Raw genomic sequence first — 17,493 nt, forward strand, 5'->3', positions numbered from 1 at the left:
ACGGTCCAACGTTCGGGCACTTATTCCTAATCAGATCAGGTTTTTAATCCCTTTACCCAGATTTCGTTGTTTTTCGTATTGTGCTACTCTCTATTCAGCTTTAACCTTCTAGAACTATGAACTGGTTGTGTGATCGTCTCGTTGAACTTTAACCCCTTTCCTTCCGATCAGACCTTTGCATGCGTGTAAACCTGGGATCTGTAAGTACATACACCCGCAGGATTGGCTGCCTCAGAGTTTTCCACCTGTAATGTCTTTTTGTTTGTTTGTATTCTGTCCATCCTTTAATCATCGAACTCAAAGACCCTCTTTTGTTTTTATTTTCCTGTTTTTTCCAACACTAACTTACAGCGGTGGATTAGTTTGTTTCTCTGTATACAGCATCCTCTTGTGGGTTGAGTACCTTTATGTAGAAGCTGTTTCCCTGCCTCAGTTGTGAGTCCCCTCTGGGCTGGGCCCCTGTTCTGAGCTACTCTGGAGCCTAACCGTTGCTGAGTGCTTAATAACGTCTTCATGACGCACGCTACTTGGTAACAGTCATGCGCGGGGTAAAAACCGCGGCACGCCTTTTGGCAGGACCGCTTCGCACGTGAGTGAGTGTTGATATGTGTGGGCTCAGCAGAGCTGTGCTGCACGAGTAGGGTGGCGTGTACGATGGACAGGGCTTCTGCTCGTTTGAAGGGAAGGCTGCCGTCACACACGAGCTGGGAGGAAAGTGAGCTTCGCAGGGCACAGGAGGTACAGGTCGTAGCTGGAGCAGAGGAAGCGGAACTAGTCCAGGGCTCACCCTGTGGAAGTGGTGGTTGAACAGAGGCTGAGCGCGGCCGCCTGCGGGACCTGGAACAGTGTTTCGGGCAGAGGGGACAGCGTACGTGGGAAAGGGGAGCTGAGACAGAGCTTGGCGTGGTGTGGACTAGAAGTGCTTAAGACTGGAGTTCTGTTTTGTTTTTTTCTAAATCTTTTTTATGGAAGTCTAGTTGATTTACAGTGTTGTGTTACTTTCTGCTGTAGAGCAAAGTGACCCGGTTACACACACACACACACATATATATATTCGCACACATTCTTTTTCATATTGTTTTCCAGTACCGTTTATCACAGGATACTGAGTACAGTTCCCTGTGCTCTACCGTAGGACCCTGCTGTTTATCCGAGACTGGGGCTCTGAACGTGAAGGGGCGCGCGGTCCCAGGCGAGCTGGTGAGGTAGGGACGAGGGGCGACGTTGTCCACGGTCTTCTCAAGCCACATTCTGGATTTTTAGATTAGATTCTAAGAGCCAGTTTTCAGGTAGGGAGGGAGCTGATGAGTTTTTAGGACAGATGTGCGTGGGTGTGTACGTGCGCGCGCACATACCTTTTAACGATGGCCCCTTAGTCGCCCGGAGCCAGTGCGTTGCGCGGGGGCAGCTGTAGGTCCACAGTGAGGCCGGTTGCAGCGGCGCAGGGCGGGAAGTGGGCTGAGCCCAGAGACATCAGGAAGGCGATGGCACGCGGTGATGGGCTCGACGTAGGAGGGCAGGGAGCCACTCTGAGGGTCTGGCGTGGGCATCTGTGTGGATGCCAGGGTGCGGGGGTCAGGGCAGGTTTGGGAAGTAGCGGAAAGACGTTCAGTTTTAAACGTGTTGAGTCGGAGGGGGCCTCTGCGCGTGAAGCGGGGGCGGCCCTTGGTCACACGCTGGATCCTGGACGGGGGGGAGGCCGGGGGAAGGACTAGAGATTCCGCTTACAGGTGACAGTTGCAGCCAAACTCGTTACTCTTTAGTGGCAGCGTTTTCAGGTTCAACGACACCTTTTAGGTATGGAACTTAACGATTTTGGCTGACTGTTTCGCAGAGATTTGTTGAGTACCTGTCATTTAAAAGTTACAGTGTTAAGCTCTGGGCAGATGCAAAGAAGAAGAATATCTAGTTTTCCTCTTGGGACTTTAACGTCTAAAGATAAACTACCTAAAAATTGAGCAAAGCACAATGGAACATGATTCCAAAGGCAAATAGCGAGGGTTGCTGTGTTTGCTGATGATTCAGGTGTAGGATTTGAAGGTGTGCAGAAACTGGCAGGGCGTGGTGAGCAAGATGGTTGAGCTTTACAGGAAGGCAGGTCTCTTTCCCTTTCGGTAGCAGGAAGCAGGGACGGGGTTGTCCAGGCAGGCTCTGGGGCAGAGCAGTGGCCCCTGGGTCTGTGTGGCGTGGACCCTGCCCGAGCACACTGGGTGCGATGCGTGGCTGTGCTGGTGCTGTAAACCGGGTTTATTACTGGTTGTAGAGCCGAAGAGTTCTGGTCCGTTGAGAGGCCACTAGAAAATTGGCGTATTTTATGTAACTGTATTACTTTGCTTCCATGGTGTTGATGTTGTTGCTTTTGATTGTGGACGAGTATGGGGCAGAGTTAGGGAGGCTTGGTGACCCTAGACGCAGTGCTTTCTCACCGGAGTTCTGAGATCTGTATCTCTATGGCTTCGGTTATCTGCGCGGGGCTGGGAATGAAGATCTGTGAGAGCTTTAAGCTGTGAATGCAAAGAATGCTGCGTTCTGGTGGAGAGGAGCTGCTTCACTGCGTCTGCATTTCGCCGTCGCCTCGATGCCTTTTGCCTGTAAGTAGACAGAAGACTTTAGACTCTGCTTTCGTAGGTGCCTCACGCTGATCCCTTAAGCGTCAGGGTGGGTGTGGGTGAGTGAACTGGGCGTGAAGGTGGGTGGGTTTTTGTATCTCATTGAGGTTGCTCTTCCTGCTGTGTGGGGTAACTGCTTATGGATGTTTCCCGTTCCCTTATAGCTGTACCGGTAAAGGGTCCACCTAAGAAGTCTCGACAGGTGCATCGATCTGAATGCTTTTACTCTGTCTTAGGCTGTAGTCTTTCTCTTGATAGAATTCTTCTGTGATTGTACCAGATGATACAGAAAAGACTCCTGGTTAATTTAGGTGGCGCTGACTTACCCATCTCTTTCAGGCTGCTTCAGGTAACGTTAGAACCATTTACACCAGGTAGTTTTGTTCATAAAATGACACTGTGGGTTGTTTCACTTGGCTGACGACAAAACCATTATTTTTCATAGGAGGCAGTTGTAGGTAGTAAGATGTAACAAGTGTGTGAAACACCTGAAACTGCTCCAGCACCTCCAGGCATAAGTGTCCTGGTAGCCTTTCACCTTCCAATTCTCTTTCTTTCTTTCTTTTTAAAAAAATGTCGGTGTGTTTCTAAAAGTAAAAGTATATACCACATTAAAATCCAAGCAAATCTTTATGAAAATTCAGTTAATGAGAAGATGAAATCTAGTGGAGGGAAGCCTTTCCCTGTATTTGATGATTCATCAGCAGTTGCTGCTGGAACTAAATTATTGTCTAGAAGATGTTTCCCAGCCGTTAGATGGTTGCAAATAGCAATTCCTTGAAATGTCACCTCTTTTCATTATTTGAGGATCTATCAATACCTGACGTTACCTCTGTTAATTATTTTATATATATGCACACACATACATGTATGTGAATTTCCATCATGCATATGTAATGTATGTACAGATACAGATAAAACGTTTACAGGTAAGGCCACAGAGAAAAGTGCCGTGAATTTTCACAAGTTGGACACACCTGTGTAAATAGCGGGTGTGTTTGAATCTTTGGTTTGTGTAACAGGAAGAAGCGTTGATTAAGCCATGAATCTAGAGGTGCATTTTAGTTTGGCTGAAGATGTCTGGTTATTCATATCGCGGGTGTTTTTCTGACTTAAACGCTCAAGGTCAAGCTACGTGGGTGAGAACCTTGCTCATTCGTTAGTCGAGTCGGCCTGAGTGTCAGAGGTGAGTCTTAACCGCGCCTCCTTCAGCTGCCCTGAAGCTGAGGTGCGTGGCCTTTTTATTCACAAGGGCATTGTTTTTGCTCCCAAGCTCTACGGGAGCATCTTAGCCCTGCCCTCAGGCTTCTATCAGGGCAGATGGATTTGTGTACGTCTCACAAAAGTCTTGTTAAAGTCTTGTTTGAAAGAAGCAGTATTTTGGGAGGCGGCTGAAAGGATATGTAGATCATACGTTATACTAGCTATTTTATTTTATTTTTTAAAATCTTTTCGTTATTTAATTTGTTGGCTGTGCCGGGTCTTCGTTGTGGCTCGTGAGCTCCTTTGTTGCGGGGCACACGTGGGATCTAGTTCCCTGACCAGGGATCGAACTTGGACCCCTGCGTTGGGAGCGTGGAGTCTTACCCACTGCGCCACCAGTGAAGTCCCACTAGCTATTTTAAAATACACTCCTGGATCAAGCCAGATTAGCCTGGGCACAGCATCGTTGTATCATGTATCAGACCAAGTTTTACTGACTTGTTAGTTGGCGTGATGTTGGCGGGTGTTGTCAGGAAGTCCCCTAGACATGTTACAGATTCTCTGGCCACATCACCTGTTAGTTTACCTTCTCAGATGAAGCAAATGGGTTTCAGAGTCTGTGACCGTTGTCTGTACTTAAGTGAAATATTCCGCGGTTTCCGTGCTCCTTCCAAAAGGATAGGCTGCGTATCTGCGGGGAGCACCTGGCAGGTGTGGCTTGAATCCCCTTTGCTTAGAAATTGTTTGTGAGCACCTTTGTGTCTTCCTGAATTAAGCACATGAAAAAAAAGTAATTTTTTCTTCAAACTTAATTTTTTTAGATCACTTTTAGTTTCACAGCAAGACTGAGGGGAAGCTACAGAGGTTTCTCCTGTACCCCCCACCCCTACATGCACAGCCTCCCCACCAGAGGATACATCTGTTACAGTCGAAGAAGCTACACTGACACGTCGTAATCACTCAAGTAGTTTACATTACGGTCCACGCTTGGTGGTGTGCATTCTCCGGGTTGGGACGAATGTATAATGACACGTATCCATCGTTATGAATATCGTACAGAGTATATTCACTGCCCTAAAAGTCCTCTGTGCTCTGTCTTTTCATTCCTCTCCACATCTCAGCCCCTGGCAACCACTGACCTTTTTTACTGTCTTCGTAGTTTTTCCTTTTCCAGAATGTCATATAGTTGGAGTCATGCAGTATAGTGGCCTCTTTCATTTAGTAAATACGCACTTAAGCTTCTTCCATGTCTTTCTGTGGCTTGACAGCTCATCTCTTTTTAGCTCTGAGTAATATTGCCTTGTCTGGATGGACCGGAGTTCCTAAGTCTGTTCACCTACTGAAGGACATCTTGGTTGCGTCCAGATTTTAGCAGTTACGAATAAAGCTGCTGTGAACATTGGTGTGCAGGTTTTTGTGTGGACATACATTTTCAGCTCCTTTGGGTAAATACCAAGGAGTGTAACTGTTGGATTTTACGGTAAGAGTGTGTTTAGTTTTGTAAGGAGCTCCCGAGCTGTCTTCCAGAGTGGCTGCACCATTGCGCCCCCCCAGCAGCGATGAGCGTTCCTGTTGCTCCCCAGCCTCTCGCCAGCATCGCGTGGTGTCAGTGCTCTGGTCTGGCCACTCTGATCGGTGTGTCGTGGCATCTCACTGTTGCTTTCACTTCCATCTCCCTGATGACCTAGGATGTGGATACCTCGCTGTGGCTTGTCTTCGGCTTCTCTTGACGTCATCTTTCGTAGAACAGAAGCATTTAATGAAGTGCAGCTTGTCACCTGTTTCCTTCACGGATTGTGCCTTTGGGATTGTACCTGAAAGTCATTGTCACACCCGAGATCATCTAGATTTTCTTCCGTGTTATCTTTTAGGGGTTTTATAATTTTGCATTTTACACTGAGGTCTGTGACCCACTTTGTGCAACATTTTGACTAACACAACTATTCTTTGGTGACTCGTGGTTTTATCTGAGCATCAATAGCGTCCCACTTTAGATTAGTATCTGGAGTGATGTTTATTTCTCTCCTTTTCCTCATTGCTTACATTGTTGATAATGAGTGTTTATCATTTCCCCCCCAAACAAGAGCTTTTTTCCTAAATCAGCTTCATTGAGGTACTGTTTATCTACAGTAATTAAGTGAACCTCTCTGTGAATTTCGGCAAATTTAGACCATCAGTCAAGACATAGGACATTTCATCACAAAGACCTTTCCCAGTGGGTCCTGCCACCACAGCTCTGGCAAGCACTCAACTGCTTTCGGTCACTTTATATTAGATTTGTCTTCTCTAGTTTCATGTAGATGATATAATACAATATATATTCTTTTTGTGACTAGTTGCTTCTGCTCAACATAATGTTTTTAAAAATTAAAGAGTTTTTCATACAATGTTTAAAGGGTACTTCTCATTTACAGTTATTACAGAATGTTGGCTCTTTTTTTTGTTTTAACATCTTTATTGGGATATAATTGCTTTACAATGGTGTGTTAGTTTCTGCTTTATAACAAAGTGAATCAGTTATACACATACATATGTTTCCATATCTCTTCCCTCTTGCGTCTCCCTCCCTCCTACCCTCCCTATCCCACCCCTCCAGGCGCTCTGGATTAATATAATTTTTTAAAAGATGAAAGCACACCGGTTGCCGTTTGTGACAACGTAGAACAGCTCTGCCTTAGTTGCTATGAATCTGCTCCTCCTGGTCCTGCCGGCTGTTTACTGTTGTACTAAAACTTCCAAAAAGCAGATGTCTGGGGGCAGCCCATCCTCGGCGTCGTTTCGTGTTATTCAGGGAAAAGTAGCGTGTGCTTATTCCAGAGAACTTGCGTCTCCAAACAGCTCTCTCCTCAAAACCAGCAGCCCAAGCAGTACAGCTGCTGGTATCTGATCAACTCCAGTCCAGCCGCTTCCTCAGAGACGTGTTTAACTTGCGGTCACTTGGTATTCTTATACATCTTTTACAATAAACGCTTTCATTTCCTACTGAACATGTAAGAAAATAAGATGGAGGGTATTCACGCCGCACAGTGGCAGTGCCTGGGAACGGAGTTGCGAGGTCGACACGTGCGCCCCTCCCCGAACTCTTTGTCTGTTTTCCCTCCCACCCTGCCTCCCTCCCTCCTTCCCCTTCTTATTAAAACGATGGCTTTAAATGTCACTTAAAGCCTCTGAACTGCCGGGTGCCTGTGTCTTGTGACTGCAGTGGCCTTAGAGGAGCAGCACAGACGTTGTGCTGAAGGAAAGTGCAGTCATGATGCTCTCAGCTGGATTTGCTGCAACTTCATCCTTGCATACGCTGGAGTCCGCACACCCCTCACGGATGAGCTCACACATACCGTGAGCCTCGAGGCTTTTCACCCTCTTAACTGGTCATGTCAGAGCCCAGCGGCACCTCCCGGTGTTGAGTCATCGAATGGAGCAGCTGTAACGGGTCTTGGAGATACTGGCATTCATCTAGTTAGCCCTTCGGACTGGAGACCCCAGCGGAGGCCTGAGCATGCATCACTGTTACCCGGAGAACCTCAGGACCAGGACAAGAGCCCTCTCCGTGACTCCATCTCAGGTCTCTCTCCTGGGCTAAGAATGCCTGCTGCCATGTCAGTAAACAAAGGATGCTGTGGCCGTCAAGCCCTCGGCCACGGCAGCCCCCAGCGGTGCGCCCCGAGGGGATTCAGGATGGAGAGAAGCAGGACGCTGGCCCCAGAGAGCTGAGGTGCTCATCAAAGGAATGACTTCAGTGAGCCCAGACTCTTGCACCTTCCCATACACAGAAAAGTGCTGACGTCATTACCTTGATACCTGGTTTTCTTTAATTAACAGCCATTTTTTGATGTTCCCACGGCCTCTTTGTTGTTGAAACTCCCACATATCCTGCCCCCCCCCCCCCAGCCTCTTTAGTCCCTCAGGGCTGCCTGAGGCTGCCTCCTGGGCTGAAGTCCTCAGCAGGTCTGCGGAAGAATAAAACAGTTCTCAACTCCCAGTTCATGCATTGTTTTCAGTCCACGTTAGTATCCTGTCCTTTTTGAACTCCTCAATCTTACGCCCAGTAAGTTAATCAAAGTTCAAAGTGAAATGATTTGATTTTATGTAATTGGAAGCCCTGCTTAATAGTTTTCGGTTTAAAACATTCAGACACTGAAGACCGATTGCTCCGGATAGTTGATGATGGATTTATGTGTAGTTCAGGATGGTGGCGGAGGGACGTCTCTGCTAAAGGGCCCGGGTCCTGTGGTGCTGCTCAGAGGTGCCGCGGGGTCTCTCCGGCCTGCGTCTCCTTCCTGGTTTCATCCGAGCTTCGCTCCGGCGCTGTGTGTTCAGCCACAGCTTCCTTTGAACGCGTCGGGGTCTCTTCTTCCCGGAACCTAAGCCTGTGCTGGATCGCCTGCTGGGATGTGCTCAGCCCCCGTCCTCCCCCCGCCCCCCATGATTCAGTTCTGTTCAGTTTCACATTCTTAGAGAAACGTGCTCTCCCCCCACTGGAAGCCGTGTCTCCCTCCTACGCTCGTTCTTCTCTCAATTATACTCTTCCCTTTCCTTTCCAGTCCTCATCACCCTGATTAGTTCGTTTATTGCTCAGTTTGTCACTTGACTACTTGTACGTGCTTTGTCTTTTCTGCTTGCTAGGCCGGCGGCTCCGTGCAGACACGGGCGGGCCATGTGTTTTATTCACCGCGGCATACCCAGCACCGAAAGGCAGGGACGGCCTCCTAGGAAACCTTCTAATGTTTGCTGACTCACTGAGTGGATCCAGCCGAAGCAGAGCTCAGCAAAGATTCCGCGTAAAGGGCCAGGCAGGCGTCGTACTAGGCTTTGCAGGCTCTGTGACGTCGGCTGCAACTCCTCGGGTCTGCCGTCGCAGCCCCCAAGTGGCCGTGGACGGTGTGGGTGATGGGGCTGTGCGCGGGTAGAACCTTGTTGTAGAGACGGCCAGCTTGCTGTAGTCTGCTGGCTCAGAACAGCTAGCGTGTTGGGACTACATTATCTGCTTAGGTCCCTTCCGACTCAGGTCTTACACCGAAGGCAGCCCGAGCGCGTGGCGCACTCAAGCCGCGTGTTGACCAGAATTAACTGAAACAAGAATTATTTCTTGAGCGCTGACTGTGTGCCAGACGCGCTGGAAACTAGGACACAGAGACCCGGCTTCCCGACATGGAGAAGCAGGCAGGTGAGCCGGCCGTGACGCTGCGAGGGGTACACAGCCTGTGGGTCTTGGGGACGTCGAGGCCGCGGGACGATACGGTGGGTGCCGTGTGCTGAGGGCTATCCGTGCGGTACCTGTTTTACTTCTCCCTGGGAAAACGCTGGAGAAGGTGTTATGAGGCTGAGACGCTCCGGGAATCGGGGTCCAGTGAAGGGTTATTTTGGCGTCAGACTCAGGTTCAGGTCCTGCCCTCCTTCTTTCTCTCACTGCTGTGGCCTCTCCCGTTGTGGAGCACAGGCTCCGCACGCGCAGGCTCAGCGGCCATGGCTCACGGGCCCAGCCGCTCCGCGGCATGTGGGATCTTCCCGGACCGGGGCACGAACCCGTGTCCCCTGCATCGGCAGGCGGACTCTCAACCGCTGCGCCACCAGGGAAGCCCCGCCTCTTTCTTTCAACTTGGGCCAGTTGTTGAACCGTAGAACTCAGAGGGTGACTGTGAAGATCAGATCAGTCTTGGAAATCACTTGACACAGAACACTTACGCTTGTAAATTTCCAGGCGACGAGGTGCTCGTGTTGATGTACTAAAAATGCCTTTGAAACTCAGGTCTGGACAATTTAAAAACCCATTCTCTCCCCGGTACTGCCCTTGCTGTGCGCATGACCTTTCACTTAAGAAAAGCCCAGTTTGTGGTAAAGTCTATTAATTGACTTGATAAGGTTAAAAAAGCTGTGGGATCTGTTTCTTGGTGCTTGGACAATGGAACCGGCGCGTTAACACACTGAGAAATTTATAGGGATTTTACACTGGGAAACTATCCATGAGGAAAAGATTCAGAGTAGAATTAATCTTTTTAGGCGTAAAGGCATTTCATTTGAACTGGGCTCATGACCCTGTTCCTTTCAGCGCTCCTTGTTTTGTCCCTTTTACCCAGTGTTATTTTTTACGTCTTTAATCTATTGGCTCGGGTCTGTCTGCCTGTCTTTAAAAGCCCAGTGTCTCTATGGGAGCCCGGGGACTCTCTCTCCTCTTTTCATGCCTGACTTCCCGGTGGGCTGTGTGTGCTGAGCGCTGCTGTTTCCTCAGGACGTGTTCACGGTGCGTGAAAACAACTTGTTTTTTTCCTTCCTGACCATTACTATTTGCAGCTGTGTCCCTGCTGGGTTCTGCCCTCGACCTGCCTTCCCCCACCCTCCACTCTAATAAAACTGATACAGGCAGTGTCTTCTAAGCAGTATTTTTGTATCTCTGAGTATCGACAGCCTTTGGAGATGAAGTGATGGCTTCTTCCTGAAACTCCCTCCCCCTTGACGTCTGCAGTGGTGCCAGTGAATTCCTCTTTTAGACCCGGTTCTGAGCACGTCCTTTCCATCCGGCACGCCCTTGCCCCCTGTGAACTCCTTGGGCTGGCATTCAGGATCCCTCTTCCCTAATCTTATCTCCCACTTTCATTCCAACACTTACCTTGTGTTTTATCCCAACTGTAATAAACAGTTTCCCAAACGTGTCTCCTGCTTCCCACTCCCATATGTTTGCTCAAGCTGTCGGGAGACGGCGGAGATTCATGCCGGGCACCGCAGACTCTCCTTGCTTTTCTCTAACACTCAGAAATGGTATTTTATTTCCAAAGAACTCTCTGAGGCCAGGATTGGTGTCTGTCTCACTTGTCTCCCCTCTAATTTGGTGGTCCCAGCAGGCACCAGGAGGCAGAATTAAAAGCTGAGCCCCCTCGCCGGCCCTCTGGGCCGTCCATTGGCTCTGGTGGTTGATTTCAGGTCTGGGCGCAGGTTTCCTGCACGTACTTGGTTGCTGGCCAGATCAGGATCGGGGCTCGTCCGGCTCAGTTGCTGCTCTTGAGAGCCAGTCCCTGTTAGGATGGGGCTTCTTCCTTACTCAACCCTCCTTTTCTGGGGATGGAAGCTCTGGTGGAGTCTGGGGCTCAGGGCTCTGTGGAGCTGCCTTCCTGGAGGGTGAACACACACACCTGTTGCCCAGGTGCTTTAGAGCATCTGCGTGACTGGAGATCGTTACCTGGCCCAGGAAGACCCGTTCCCTGTTGTGTGTCCTCTACTCTCAGTGTCTCACTACGACACCACTTCACTTCCAGCACCAGATGCTCCGTCCTGTGGCACCAGACGGGTGCTCCGTCCTGTGGCACCAGACGGGTGCTGCATTTTAACTCAGGTCTGACACTGTCTACCTGAAGGCAGCATCAGATCAATCCCACGGGACCGCCCTCCCCCTCACGCCGGGTGCAAGTCCAGGCGGCCACCTGGGCTTCTGACTCTCCAGCAATAAATGGGAGATTCCCATAGAATCATCTCAATAGATGCAGAAAAAGCTTTTGACAAAATTCAACACCCATTTATGATAAAAACCCTCCAAAAAGTAGGCATAGAAGGAACTTACCTCAACATAATAAAGGCCATATATGACAAACCCACAGCCAACATCATTCTCAATGGTAAAACACTGAAACCATTTCCTCTAAGATCAGGAACAAGACAAGGTTGTCCACTGTCACCACTATTATTCAACATAGTTTTGGAAGTTTTAGCCACAGCAATCAGAGAAGAAAAAGAAATAAAAGGAATCCAAATCAGAAAAGAAGAAGTAAAGCTGTCACTGTTTGCAGACGACATGATACTATACATAGAGAATGCTAAAGATGCTACCAGAAAACTGCTAGAGCTAATCAATGAATTTGGTAAAGTAGCAGGATACAAAATTAATGCACGGCAATCTCTTGCATTCCTATACACTAATGATGAAAAATCCGAAAGAGAAGTTAAGGAAGCACTCCCATTTACCATTGCAACAAAAAGAATAAAATACCTAGGAATAAACCTATCTAAGGAGACAACAAAAGATCTGTATGCAGAAAACTGTAAGACACTGATGAAAGAAATTAAAGATGATACAAACAGATGGAGAGATATACCATGTTTTTGGATTGGAAGAATCAACATTGTGAAAATGACTCTACTACCCAAAGCGATCTACAGATTCAGTGCGATCCCTATCAAGCTACCAATGGCACTTCTCACAGAACTAGAACAAAAAATTTCATAATTGGTATGGAAACACAAAAGACCCCGAATAGCCAAAGCAATCTTGAGAAAGAAAAATGGAGCTGGAGGAATCAGGCTCCTGGACTTCAGACTATACTACAAAGCTACAGTAATCAAGACAGTATGGTACTGGCACAGAAACAGAAATATAGATCAATGGAACAGGATGGAAAGCCCAGAGATAAACCCACACACATATGGTCACCTTATCTTTGATAAAGGAGGCAAGAATATACAGTGGAGAAAAGGCAACCTCTTCAATAAGGGGTGCTGGGAAAACTGGACAGCTACATGTAAAAGAATGAAATTAGAACACTCCCTAGCACCATACACAAAAATAAACTCAAAATGGATTAAAGACCTAAATGTAAGGCCAGAAACTATCAAACTCTTAGAGGAAAACATAGGCAGAACACTCTATGACATAAATCACAGCAAGATCCTTTTTGACCCACCTTCTAGAGAAATGGAAATAAAGACAAAAATAAACAAATGGGACCTAATGAAACTTCAAAGCTTTTGCACAGCAAAGGAAACCGTAAACAAGATGAAAAGAGAACCCTCAGAATGGGAGCAAATATTTGCAAATGAAGCAACTGACAAAGGATTAATCTCCAAAATATACAAGCAGCTCATGCAGCTCAATATCAAAAAGCAGATAACCCCCAATCAAAAAATGGGCCGAAGACCTAAATAGACATTTATCCAAAGGAGATATACAGACTGCCAACAAACACTTGAAAGGGTGCTCAACATCACTAATCATTAGAGAAATGCAAATCAGAACTACAATGAAGTATCACCTCACACTGGTCAGAATGGCCAACATCAAAATATCTACAAACAATAAATGCTGGAGAGGGTGTGGAGAAAAGGGAACCCTCCTGCACTGTTGGTGGGAATGTAAGTTGATACAGCCACTATGGAGAACAGCATGGAGGTTCCTTAAAAAACCAAAAACAGAACTACCATACGGCCCAGCAATCCCACTACTGGGCATATACCCTGAGAAAACCATAATTCTAAAAGAGTCATGTAGGACAATGTTCATTGCAGTTCTAGTTACACTAGCCAGGACATGGAAGCAACCTAAGTGTCCATCAACAGATGAATGGATAAAGAAGATGTGGCACATATATACAATGCAATATTACTCAGCCATAATAAGGAATGAATTTGAGTTATTTGCAGTGAGGTGGATGGACCTACAGTCTGTCATACAGAGTGAAGTAAGTCAGAAAGAGAAAAACAAATACCGTATGCTAACACATATATATGGAATCTAAAAAAAAAAAAATGGTTCTGAAGAACCTAGGGGCAGGACAGGAATACAGACAGAGAGAATGGACTTGTGGACACGGGGAGGGGGAAGGGTAAGCTAGGACGAAGTGAGAGAGTGGCATGGACGTATATACACTACCAAATGTAAAATACATAGCGAGTGGGAAGCAGCCACATAGCACAAGGTTATCAGCTCGGTGCTTTGTGACCACCTAGAGGGCTGGGATACGGAGGGTGGGAGGGAGACACAAGAGGGAGGAGGTATGGGGATATATGTATACATGTAGCTGATTCACTTCGTTATACAGCAGAAACTAGCACACCATTGTAGAGCAATTATACTCCAATAAAGATGTAAAAATATATATATATATATACACGTATATAAATAAATGGAGGTTCCCACGACCCCCTCCCTGGGTTCAGTTAATTTGCTAGAGTGGCTCACAGGAGTCAGAGGAACATTTTAGTGACTAGATCACCCACTAGAAAAGGATACAACCCAGGAACAGCCAGATGGAAGAGATGCACGGGGCGAGGTCTGGGGAAGGGCAGGGCTGGTGTGCCCTGTCCAGGCTCCGCTTGCCCTGCACCAGCCCGCGAGCTCGCCTGACTCTGTTCTTTTGGGGTTCTATGACCTCCCCCTCCCCTCCCCCGCCCCCCCCCCCCCCCCCCCCCCCCCCCCTCCCCTCCCCTGCCCCCCCCTCCCTCCCCTCCCCCTCCCATCCCCCCTCCCTCCCCACTGCTGAGGAGGGGCAGCCCCAAGAGCCCTCCCCTGCACTCCTGGCTGCTTGGGTTATGCTTCACAGCCAGGTCCTGAGGAGGAAAATACTCCAGTGTTGACTTTAAAGGTCTTCTGTGTATGTCTCATGAGCAGATCTAAGTTTTCATCGTAATAAACAGTGATGGAAAAATGCAGCATTGTAGTATTGTAAGATCCCACTCACAGTGGTGAACCAAGACCGGAGAGGTGTGCTATAATCCCCCGCCCCCGTTATTTGATGTGAACAATTGCCGTTTTCTTAATATTTGTTTGGAGAGCTGTGCAAACTCAGTCTCAGTACCTGGGACTCCGCCCGTCCCTATCACATCACACCCCTAATTCCTTAAATCCAAGAGCCCCTGGTGGCCTTCTCAGTGTATTTAGATAAAAAGCAATTTGAATATGCTGCCACCAAAGAATTTCAGCTTTTCTTGACAGTATTTTATCATTGCCTCTGACTTAGATGTGATCAGGTGGTTAGATATGCAGAGAAGCGGCAGCCTGGGGCATCTGGTCTCACCTGTGAGATCCAGCAGGTTCTGACCCGGGTGCACGGACAGACTTCAGGGTCTTCTGGCTCCACAGTCTGCCTGGGTCAGGTGCAGCTTTCCGTGTATCTTGTGAACGTTTCTGCGGACAGAGCAGGTCCGTGGTTTTCATCTGATCCGAAAATATCCATGGCTCCTGAAATGCCGAAGGCCGTTGTACTACAGTATTATTTATGTAACTGAAATGGTAACGTAAACCACGGATGACTGTTTAAAAGTGCCTGATTTAGGACCTGTGATGGTGGGTGCCTAGCGTAGTAAGTGCATGGTGCCAAGTTTTGAGCTGTGCTGTTTCACCTTAATTTACTGTGGAGGAGAAATATATTTGGAGGTCAGAGGGAGAATGGAGGTGGTGTTGACATTGAGCAAGTGCTGTGACTTTCTGCTGGTTCCTCGTGTTAAGGACAAAATTCAATGGAGTAAATTTTAAAGATCTCATTGGGTTTATCCAGGGATTCATGAACAGGCAGCATCCACCCGGCAGATAGAAGTGAGCTCTGAAGAGCTGTGCGTGGCGACAGGTTTCACGGAACACGGTTATAGCGGGAGCACAGAAGTCACCTGGACGTTGGCTGAGTGATTGAAGCAGGGTTACTTTCCTTGGGTGGAGCAGAGGGCAGGCTTGGCGCTGACTGCTTGGCCCAGGCCTGCCTTTCCTGGGAGAGCTGAGCACAGGATCTTCACTGTTGGTTTGCTGTTGTGGGGCTTTGCACAAGCGACTCCATCTTGGGCCCAGCCTGGCTGCTTCAGTGCTGGTGTGACCACTTTTAGGACCTAATGGTAGGGACAGCGATTTGCCTTTTACCGAAGTCCTTGTGAAGGTGTCTGCCTTGGATCTGACCTATTACTTGTTCCAGGATAAAAAGCACTGCTCAGGGGATGCAGAGCTGCTGTGCTGATGGGCAGGTGCATCTGTGATAAACACCGTAGAGTTCCAACCCCAGTGAGTGACTTGCAGAATCTTACATAAATCATGGTTCAGTGTAATAGCTCTCAGTTAATTCTTTGTTTTCTCACTTGTGTGTCAGACCTGCTTTTGCTAATGAGCGTAAACCATTCTGACTGCTGAAATGGTCAGTTCTGGACAGGGAACTAGTGAGAAAGTAGACAAGAGCAATTTTTCTTTCTTCATTGGAAGGTTCAAGACTCTTAGTTGAATTGAAGATCCATCTGGCTTTGCAATTTGCTGAATTGACTTAAGAAAACGAATTTGCTTCGATAAGGAACTAAGCTACTTAAAGAATTTCACAGTGTAACTTCTTTAGGCAACTATAATTGCAAAAATTATTTAAATTCTTTCTTTAATAGGAATTGGGCATAGAATAAGTCTCAACACTGAGTTAAAATATATCACATAGAAAACAGCATTTTTATTTTAAGTACATTAGAAGAGAGATACTATTTGGTTAAAATAGTTAAATATGTTATCTAGTTGTTTTCATATGTTTTTATTCAGTAATTTCTCTATCTTGATAGGCGATTGACGGAAAGAACCGTCTGTCTCTAGGTATGAGAAAGATTGCTATAACTATTCAGATCACTAATAACTAGATATAGACAATACATTCCTTGGTAGCTTGGGAGACTGAAATAGAAGGGATTTCCAGCTGGAAATAATTGATTACTTTTTAGGTTAAAACATACACTAACAAGTAGAAAAAAGAATTGACACTGATGTAGTCATCTAATAAGGCCATAAACATTTACTGTTTTTACAAATAAGGAATTTATAAGTAGCTGATAAAATTTTTTTAAAATTGGTCTTTCCTGGGTATGGGCATGCAGGGAAACGTTAGCAGTATTCTAATGAACAGTTTTTGTTTTAAACACTATGCCTTTATTTTCATGTGTGTTAGAAAACATAACTAGCTCATCAAACTCAGGGTTTCACTGCTCTTTGTTTTAAAAGGGTCCAAAGTAGGTATTTAAGTTAAGAAAGACTGGACTGAAGAAAAATGTTGAGTTGTGTTTTATGTAATGTCAATGTTGCCAGGGTGATATATGAATGAGCGGAGTTTGGGAACTACTGATTTTAATTGTTGATACACAGCTTTCTGTTTAACGTTGAGTTGATATATTTTAAAGCGTATCAATGAACTGGGGAGTAGGATGGGGTGTTACATTTGAGGAGCAATTTCACTTGTTGAAATTGAGCCCGGAGCCTTTTCATTGTCCGTTGCAGGCTCTTATTTCCCCTTAGCTGTTTAGCGTAGCAGTAACCTGCTATTTCCACAGCCTCCGTTCCACTTTTCTGCTTTACGTGGAACTCTCTCCCCCAATACGCAGCGTGCTCTCAGAGAGGGGATTATATCATCTTCATCTGTGATGATACAGTGCCTGGTAGTTGCTGACTCAGACATGTGGCTATTCAATAAAACTAATAGGTGTAAAGCCAGATATTTAATTAGTCCTAAGTTAAAACAGCAGTCCCTCCCCCACCCCCCAAATTACCAGACAGCTTTATGAATAGGCAAGCTGCAGACTTTTGGTACTGGTAGCTCAAAAAGAAAAAAAAAACAAATCCCCCCCCGCCCCCGCACCGTGAAGTTGTTTTACTTTTCTGTCTTCCTCGTGGTGTCACCTTGACTCTGCTTAAGACAGCAGCAGCGTGAGAGTGGAAGGACCACTGGGTCTGTCCTCATCCCGGTATGTGGGTCTGGGACAGGAATGGTGAGGTGAGGCATAACCTGCCGCACAGGGTCGTGGGTCAGATGAAATCATGGCTGTGTAAATATTCAGTATTGCCAGGACCCACAGGAGTGTGTGTTTTTACTCTTAAGTGTCAGCACATGACTGTAAATACCTTCCCTAGAAATTTTGTATCCACCCCTCCCACACGTAAGCGGTCTGCCCTTTCCTTGAGGAAAAACAGAAAGAA

At 47.0% G+C, this 17,493-nt stretch overlaps 1 protein-coding gene across 6 annotated transcripts in view; it reads left to right on the top strand.

Moving 5' to 3' along the window:
• The window catches only part of MPP7 (MAGUK p55 scaffold protein 7), a 265,180-nt gene that overhangs the window by 25,585 nt on the left and 222,102 nt on the right, over positions 1–17,493 (top strand). The window contains exon 2 of one of the 6 annotated variants that reach the window (XM_027122038.1): positions 1,087–1,205. The exons of 4 other annotated variants lie outside the window; for them this stretch is intronic. The gene's annotated coding sequence lies outside the window, so the exon portion shown is untranslated. Of the gene's footprint in view, positions 1–1,086; positions 1,206–1,670; positions 2,592–17,493 lie in introns of those variants that run through there. One more of the 6 variants, XM_027122037.1, reaches the window with a different exon arrangement.

Source organism: Aethalodelphis obliquidens, unplaced genomic scaffold, assembly GCF_003676395.1.
Source record: "Aethalodelphis obliquidens isolate GAN/ISIS:26980383/991018 unplaced genomic scaffold, ASM367639v1 scaffold23, whole genome shotgun sequence".
Lineage (NCBI taxonomy): Eukaryota > Metazoa > Chordata > Mammalia > Artiodactyla > Delphinidae > Aethalodelphis > Aethalodelphis obliquidens.